This window comes from Rousettus aegyptiacus, unplaced genomic scaffold, assembly GCF_014176215.1.
Source record: "Rousettus aegyptiacus isolate mRouAeg1 unplaced genomic scaffold, mRouAeg1.p scaffold_m13_p_4, whole genome shotgun sequence".
Lineage (NCBI taxonomy): Eukaryota > Metazoa > Chordata > Mammalia > Chiroptera > Pteropodidae > Rousettus > Rousettus aegyptiacus.
This window is the reverse complement of record NW_023416307.1, coordinates 9,748,214-9,756,071: the sequence shown is the minus strand read 5'-3', so window position 1 is coordinate 9,756,071 and position 7,858 is coordinate 9,748,214. Positions and strand designations below refer to the sequence as shown.

The 7,858-nt window shown below is 38.0% G+C and overlaps 1 pseudogene; it reads left to right on the top strand.

Moving 5' to 3' along the window:
• The first annotated feature begins 3,576 nt into the window (after positions 1–3,576).
• Positions 3,577–3,695, top strand: LOC118602685 (annotated as a pseudogene).
• The last annotated feature ends 4,163 nt before the right edge of the window (positions 3,696–7,858 follow it).

The window sequence follows — 7,858 nt, the reverse complement described above, 5'->3', positions numbered from 1 at the left end:
CATGTAACCTGCTCAGAATCTGAGCAGGGTGAGCAGACATTTCCTGTAAAGCCAGATAGTAAATATTTTTGTCCTCAATGGCCAAGAAACAAAAAATATTATGTAGAAACTTACACAACAACAGAGAAAATAATATTTTTGTTGATGAAATTCAAATTAAAATGTAGTAATAATAGAGTATACGTTTTTGTAATGTTGATCTACTAAGGAGAAAAAATAAAATTCTTTTGGGGGGAGGATAACATTTCTCTTAATGAAGTTAAAAGGTAAAAACCATTTTTAGCTTGTGGGCAATACAAAAAAAAAAAAAGACAGTGAGTTGGATTTGGCCCACAGGATATAGCATATCCACCCCTGCTTTTGAACATGGCATTGTGTAGCACTATCCAAATGTCCTCCCATCTAGCCACAGAAAAATCTTTGCCAGGTTTCTTAAGAGAAGAGGTGTAAGATATAATATTCCTTTGGGAGATAAAGTCTCATTAATTTAAGGCCTATCGCAAATTCATTCATTGTCATACCGCTGAAAGAAGCCCAGTCCGACAAATTGAAAATAGCGCAGATAAGAAGACCCTGAATCATGACAAGAGAGTGTATATGATCAGGGATCTTGGGAGAATGAGGCTGTGGTCCAGCCTTCTTTTGTGTAGATATTCATAAGGTGAAAACATCTACAATTGTTCTCAGGCTATGCAATTTTGTCCTTTAACTGCCTTCCTCCAAGGAGCAGAGCCTGGAGGAAGAAGGTCACGTATTTACATTTTCACAACCATTGTATCAGTTCTCAAACTTTGAGCTTCTGATGCTAAGATTCTCTTACCAGTCCCTAGGCTTGATCTTTCTGTTTTAATTCTTTAGAAGTGATCACTTTTCTAAGAAGAGAAAAATGGGACACATGGCCAGGAATTTTTAGGAATTTTTTGGAGATGAAAGCGGAAAGACACTGTGGGATTTGAGGGAGAAAAGAACACAGACGGAGAATGTCCACTTACCAGATACACATTTGCTAAGTGGATATTTTAGAACTCATGGATCATGTCATTAATGGATGTGGTAAATTAACGGGGTGCGATAAGTATCTGGAGATAGAGGTAAGATTATATGCCTTAGAAGTTGCTAAATAAGAATGTGGGAAAATTCTAGAGATAAATTTTGCTTCTAGCACAAATTGGTTCAGTGGCTGGAGCTGGTCAACACGATGCAGCTGCCACCATCCTCATTAACAGTATTAATTTTGAGGACACTTTCGTTGTCACTAAGTGATCACAAAACATTGTATTTACTCAAGGCTGGTGTTGCTGGATTATAATGGAAACAGAGCACATGACTGCCTGGGCTTCCTTTTCTTTGGATCCGTAGTCATAAGTTTAATGGGCCCTTTTACCATGTGAGCCTGGAAAAGCTTTGTCAAGAATGAGGGATATGAGATTTCACCTGACCTGCAAGATAACAAGTTAGCCTGCCGCAGTTTCAGGGAGATGGACAAAAGACGCCAGACTCCTATGTCAAAGAGAAAAAAAAAAAAACTTAATTATTCAAGGCATAGAAAACAGCACGAGCTTCATGCTTTCCAGTGTGGATGCTATACATGGTAGCCAGCAGTCACAGATGCATAGTAAACACTTGAAATATGGATAGTCCTAGTGAGATAAGAGATGTGCTATAATGCACAACAGATTTCGAAGGCTTATAATGAAAAAAAGTAATATATCTCATTGATAATTTTTATATTGATTACGTACTGAAATTATTATGTATTGATATATTGGACTAAATAAAATATGTTACAAAACTTAATTTCATCAGTTTCTTTTTACTTTGTCATAAATGTGACTACTAGAAAATTTAATATAACACATGAGGCTTTCATTTTATGGTTCATAGTTTATCTGTTTGGACAGTGATGATCTGTCCATTCTGCATGTTGTGGTCTTTTAAAGTGTGTGTTCATTTATTTTATATTAAAAAATAAAGGTCTCTTAAAAAGTTAAAGACTAGGTAAAGGCAATTAAGTCTATATAAAAGCAATAGAGATACATACAAATTTTATGTGAGGAATCAGGTGTCTGCCTGGCTGTTCTCCAGTAATAAAAGTGGGAAAAGATGTAATAATGTTGGACAGAAAAACATATTACAAAAATATTAGTCTTATCATAACAATATGGTCAGTAAGCTACAAAGTGACTGGTCCATAAATGTTGTTCCTAAATTCTAAGAAGTCTGTAAAGGGTTTACCAGTTTCAAAAACTTTAGCGTGTCTATCCATTCTATCTTTTCACCACTGAATTGTATTGTTCAGATGAGAAACATGAAAAGAGACTTCTTAACTTTGAGATGGTTTCAGGACACAACCTGGGCCTTTGGTTCTATATTGTTTGTTCTTTCCTTTCCATCCATCACCCTGTGCTTTGGTGGCATTGCATGTCCTCCAGACTCTGAACAAAAATCTAAAATTGTCTCCCTCTCTCCCTCCCCCCCACCCCCCGTCCCCGGTGAAAACAAGGCCTTCCTCATAGGATTGTGTCTTGATTGATTTGAAAATTGCGCATTGCTTTGTTAGTGACCTAAGAATAGAAATTAACTTTGTCTTTGGGAATTCAAAGACCAGGCATATAGCCAGAACCTTCCTGACAGAAATGACCACTATCATAGCAATCTACTCAATTTAAATGAAAATTGGGGTGGCAGACAATCTAATAAAAAGCTGAATTTTTCCTTTTAGAAATTTAGCATAACAGGGCAGAGAAAGTGGAGAATTATGTCTTAATTGTTGTTGTCAGAGAACCCAGTGAAGAAAATGCTCATTGATGGGCTGGATAGTTCAATACCACAAGGAAATAAGAGAACATGAAGGCTGATTAACCTTAAAAAAAAATAAAAACAATAAAAACTAAACCTTCAGAAAGAAATTAAAGAAAATTGATTATGGAGGATAAATTCAAGTATCTGTTATGTGGAATAAAATCATGGTATTTGAAGGGAAATCATCAGAGTTATAATGTTTGGCTTTATTAAACAAAGACCAAAGGACTAACTGTGTAAATTTCATTCTTGATCAGTGCCAACTGTACTGAAGTCTTTGGACAAAATAAAGGACTGGAAAAATAATAAATTTTTGTCAGATTCGGAATTGAGACTGTCAAATGTGATTTTGTGAGCATTTAGATATTCAGGCATGCAAGTAAAATAATTTTTGGTAAAGGTTGATTCAAATTTTTAAAAATAAAGAAAATATGAAATTACATTTATAGAACAAATGAATTCTTGTAAGGATTTTTGGACAAAGAGTCTTCAATACGGGTCAGTTAAATTTCTTCTAACAATTATTCCAATACGGAGAGAAACAAAATAAGTTTAAGGCTCTAGTAATCAAGTATAAGACATACTAAAATGAATACTTAGGTAATGCTGGATGTGTATGTTTAGAAACTTGAATGTATTTACTTCTTAAGAATTTTATAAATAGACAAGTTGTTGTGCTAAATTGAATCATCTCTCAAATATATTGGACAGAAGCACATACATCCCCTGAATTTCCCTGAACTGGTGGAAGCACTTGGAGCTAAAGACAAGGCAGTCTACAGCCATGCCACCCTGAACAAGCCCGATCCTGTCTGATTTCGGAAGCTAAGCAGGGTCAGGCCTGGTTAGTACTTGGATGGGATTTCACCTAGGAAGACCAGGTGCTATAGGCGTAAAAAATATGAAATTAAAAATTAAAAAAGAATAAGAGATTGCAAGGTGACAAGGTCCTTATAATCTGTGAGGTCAACTAAGGGTTGCCTTACCTAAAAAAATAAAATAAAATAAAAGTAAATAAAAATAAAAAAGACAGGACAGCATGTATTAATGGCTACATCCCTAAACTAGAATCCCAAAGATCTAGCTTTGAATTCAGGCTCTTCTGCCTGTTAGATAGGTGCCTTTATACAAGTTAATACAATTCCCCGAGTTCTAGTTTACTTATCCAAGTAGCATGGACTGCTAACAGGTACTGAAGTGAAGATTAAATAAAATCATTTACCTAAGTAAGAAATGTTGGCAATTAGTAGGCTCTGCATCAGTCAGAGTTCTAGCCAGAAGACGATGGTACACTCCAATAGAGTAACTGAGAAAAGTTAAATGAAGGAACTATTTACAAATAGTGGGGAAGGTTAAAAGAAATTTAGAAAGAACACGGAAACATCCCAAGCAAGAAATATGAGAAGATAGAACTGAAGTAAGAAGTAAGGGCTCCGTTTCTAGAACCCAGCCAGGGGTAACTTCAGCAGTAGGTATAAAAGAGACTGATTTCCTAGAGACTGGTGCCCTGCAGTAAAGTGAGAAACCAGTCCTTTCCTGCAGGCCAGCAGGGAGAGAGCTGAGAAATCAGTATCCCATCCTGTCTCTTCTACCTTCTGATCTCCTACTGGCTGTGTTCAAACAGAAGACAGAGAACAAGGGAGCTTAGTGCGTACCCACTCATAGACGCCGTGAGAGAAGCAGAAAGAGAAGTAGAGGTTCATCACTGGCTGAATTCTAAAGAAATTTGGTTGCCACCAGCTCACAGATACTATCGGGAACAGAGTCGTCCACTATTTGGAGGAAACCAAATAAACGATAACAGTATGGCACTCATTGTGTCCCCAAGCTTTGCCTACACACAATTTCAAAATCAGGAGTTTGGAAACAGAGATAAAGCTGTATGCAAACTGAGAGAAGGGGAGGAGGCGAAGAAGCATACAGCAGGGCCCATTCTTTCTTGGATGCAATCTTATATTTTAAGGGATCAAGATCTGGACAATTATAAATTTTGATAATTGATAGATAAGCAACTTGTCAGTGGAACAAATGCCATGACTTTTTCTGTGTTACTTGTTTTTTATTGCAGGTTTGTTTTTCTAATTATAACTTACATTTATTGAGTACTTTCTGTATGCCAGGCAATACTGATCTATGTATTTTTCCCTAAACCTGTAAGGACCATATTAGGTACAATTAAGATTCAATTTCATAATAAAAATTACTTGATTTCTACTAAAGCCATATTCTTCACTTCAAGGTTGCTGGATTGATTGAGTAAAGTCACAAGTAAATTGTTTGCCTCCTCACTCACAGATTTTAACAGAAGAGACAGTGAGCTCCATTACAAAATGTACCTCGTATCTACTCCTTCCACAAAGCTGAGGTCATCAAACCAAATTGTACTTGCAGAAATATATATTTTTATTCCTAGATTCATTTTACTCATTAAGCATTAACTAAGCATTCGCCCTGTGCCAATAGTGTTTGGCCCTGAGGCATTAAGATAAATTCCTCATGTCCTGTTTACAGAGGGGTTCAGACTCAAAAGGACACATAAGCCCAACATGTCATCCTCTGGCATGTTGGGACATCCTCTGAGGTTATTCCCTACATCCCCTCCCCTCACTCCCAAACACAAATGTAGAGAGGTAAACTGAGCTCAACTTTTCCTTAAATTTATTGTCACTCTATATTAGGACTCTGCGTTGCAAGTAATGGAAGTCTTATTTAAATTATCACAAGTGTAAAAGAGGAATCCACAGCTCACGCAGCTGGAAATACCATTGGTGTAACTCATAAGATGGAAGGACGAACTACAGGCATCAAGATCCCTTTCACCACCCTCTGTCTTGGCTTCTTTCTGCAGGCAGCTTCTCCCCATCTAGCAGAAAATATGTTTGCCAGCAATCCAGTTTCACAGTCTTTCATATGAAAGAGTTTTCCCCCCACATGTTGATATGTTAACTGAAAAAAAAAATTACTCTAGTTGGCCCTACTGAGGACATATGGCAAGCCCTGCACTATTATTTCTTCTGGTAAGGTCTGTGTGACATGTGCATAAGAGACCGACAGGAGGTTGAGAGGCAGGGCAGAGTGGGCTTATCAGGTTACAAGACCAGAAGGAAGAAGGAGGTGTTTTGAGAACATAGCCCACTAGAATCACTCAGTCTGAAAGCCATTATGTTATATAAATGTTTTGTGAAATGAAATGTTATTCATTAGTCCATTATGACTCACATTTTGTCCACTATACAAAAGTCTGGAAAGTGGTAGAAATAGAAAGATTGAAAATCTATTTCAGGGTTAGAATGCACTAAGTAGGATTGCATGCTCTGTTTCTGTTCTTGTTAAAATCACTTCTATAAGAATTATATATGTTTTTGCTCTTGTCTGTTTCCACTACAGTCTGGCATGTAAACTATGCCTGCCTCTTACATTCGTGAAGCAGAGGCCCTGCTCTCTTTTTATTGCCTTAGACTTTGAGAGATCAGCAATTGGAAATGCTTTCGGGATTCCTCCCCCGTTTCGAAAGCTCTGCAGATCATGCTGAAGGAACCCAGTTTGGAGCACGTCTCTGCAGGCCACAGTTTCTCTCCTGCCAGAGGACCAGGCGGTGAAGGTGAAGTAAGAGGTGATCAGCTGAAAAGATTGGTGGCGACAAAGATTAGAGCAATCGCAACTTTTCATTTAGTTTTCTGCTTTCCTTCCCAACTTAAGTCCATCTCCTCTGCAACTCATATTGGGATAACACGAATGTGCTCATAGTTTTCTTGGACAGCGTTTAATGTGAATTGGCTCATCTCGGCTTTCTCTCTCCATCATTACAGAATATATGCAGCGCATGAAGCAAAATAGAAACATTCCTGGAGGCATGACTTGATCGTTTGTACTTTATCTTAAACTTAAATGTACTTATCCCATTTTTGCTCATTAAAAAGGTATAAATATTGATAGTAGGAAGAAAGAGAAAAAAGGGAGAATGAGGAGGAAAAACGTCCCTCCTCATTTGCATTTCCAGATCTCATCATCCTTCTCTCAATACCGAGCCTTGTCTTACATAACCATTTTGTAACAGCAGCATTTCTTACTTTCTCATGAAAAATATTCACTTATTCTCTGGTCTCTTATAATCTGCCTCCTTTGGGACCAGGCACAGCTAGACTAGAGACTATGAACAACTCGTGACGTTATTTAACAAAGAACACAAGAACACCTTGGAGGAGCCCAGTGTTCGCTGAAACTAACGGTGTTTGCACAGTAAATTCTATTTTAGTATAATTCGTACTCTTCAGAATCCCTTAAACCTAGTCTAATTTCTTTTGCGTTATGAAGGCCTTGTTCACCAGAGCAAGTGCTGTTTGACAAATAGCAAGTAAGAAGTACAAGGCTCATGTTCGCTAATAACTCGGGAAAAGGAAGTTACCACTATTGTGACAGCACAAATGAGGTTATCGTGGTGCCAGGGTCATAAGAATCAGAGCACTCAAGGCAGTAGTGACCAGCCCTTGATCAGCAATTTCCAGTTAGTCAGAGCCACGGCCAAGGCCAGAGGGTAAAGCAGGAAAGATACATCAGCAATAAATCAGAAGCAGAAAAGGGATTAAAAAAAAAAAAAAAAAACAATGAGTTGGAAGCCAAGGATGAAACCAGGAACACAAGTCACAGCTGGGAGACATGAAGCTAAAGGTGGAAAAAGCATGGAGGAGGTGAGTCACAGGCCAAGGAACAAAAAGGACACAAAGCATGGAACACCATGAATCAGCCATCCTCCGGATAACGAGCAGGGACGGCCTTTCCATGAAAGAGCTGCTGTGGGGGCTGCTGACAGCTCTGCCTCCACGTCTTAACGGGCACCTGGGACTGCTTTGGGACTTGTCACCTGACACTTAAAAGTCTGGTGGACACAAGGACCCCAGTGGAAATAGCTTTAAAAGAATTCAGATCCTACCAAACAGGAAGGAAAGATATTATTCCCAAATGTGATCATGTCATAAAGAAACAAGTTGATCAGAGAGCAGACACTGTATGATTTCTAGTCTTTGAAATTTAAGGTATGTCTTATGGTCCAGAATGT